The sequence below is a fragment of the Cyprinodon variegatus genome, unplaced genomic scaffold (genome assembly GCF_000732505.1).
Source record: "Cyprinodon variegatus isolate N-32 unplaced genomic scaffold, C_variegatus-1.0 Scaffold798, whole genome shotgun sequence".
Taxonomy (NCBI): domain Eukaryota; kingdom Metazoa; phylum Chordata; class Actinopteri; order Cyprinodontiformes; family Cyprinodontidae; genus Cyprinodon; species Cyprinodon variegatus.
Window position 1 is genome coordinate 376,410 of NW_015151251.1, and position 1,221 is coordinate 377,630.

The window sequence follows — 1,221 nt, forward strand, 5'->3', positions numbered from 1 at the left end:
CAGAGTTGTAGTTTAACAGACCTCTCTGCAGCTTCTCTACTGTTACCCACGCATTACTCAATCCAGACAGTGTCTTGCTCATGACCAAAAACAAATAATTTAAAAAAGAATCCAAGAGGCCTAAATCATGATAATCAAATAAAAATAAAAATAATTCCACTGGGGAAAAAGTTAAAATGGTTAAATCTAGTTTTTTTTTAACATAAGATCTCTTTCTTCAAAAAGTCTGCTAGTAAATTGCTTGATTTGTGGAGCTAGGGCTTAACCACTGGAAGGAGGAAGGAATTTTGCCCGCAAATTCAACTGTTCAATCAGAGATTGTTTGGCGAGTATACATTGAATTTAATGGTGGTTTTGGCATAATCTGGAATTGTGAGTGGATCAAGACAATGGCTGGTTGTAGTGGGGGGTGTTCGGAAGATGAAAATATGGATACAGGATGGTCTATGGTAGAAAATAGAAGAGAGGGAAGAGAAAAAATTAAAAAGGGATTAACTGCTGGTAAAAGATCTCTTGAGGAAGAGGAAGAACGAATTGAGACAAGAAAGAAAATAATGATGGAAGACTGTAAACTTATATTGAAATTTAAGGCTGGCAGGATATGAGTCCTATCACTTTGTCAAATTGATTAAATAAAGTTGTTGGAGACGTGGAGTTAGCTAAAGTCCTGAGGGATGGAAGCTTACTTATCATTTGTAAAAATGCAGAACAAAACAACAAGGCCCTAAAATAACAAATGGACATACTGCAAATGTTTGCAAAGAGAAACAGAGGTGTGGTAGATGTGGAGGTGAACATCTTTATGGTGAATGTGGAAATAATCCTGTTAAATGCTGTAACTGTGGAGGAAGTCATAGTGGAGCATATGCAGTGTGTATGGTAAGGAAAGAAGCAGCTGAAATCCAAAAAGTTAAAACTGATAAGAGAATTACTTATGCTGAAGCAGTGAAAGAAGTTAGAAAGAATGATAATGATCCGAAAATAAATTATGAAAGGAAAAGGATGGCAGACAATAATCAGTGTAATGTTACATTAGAAAAGTTGATTCCTTTTCTTGCATACATCATAAACTGTTCAGAGCAAGCAAAAACTAAAACTGAAAAAATAAAAATTATAGTTAAGGCAGCAACAAAGTTTTTTAGTGTCAAAATCTTGTCTTGGGAAAAAAAGCCATGATGAGCTCAGGGATGGGGAAGGATCTCTGGAAAATGAGGCCTCTCA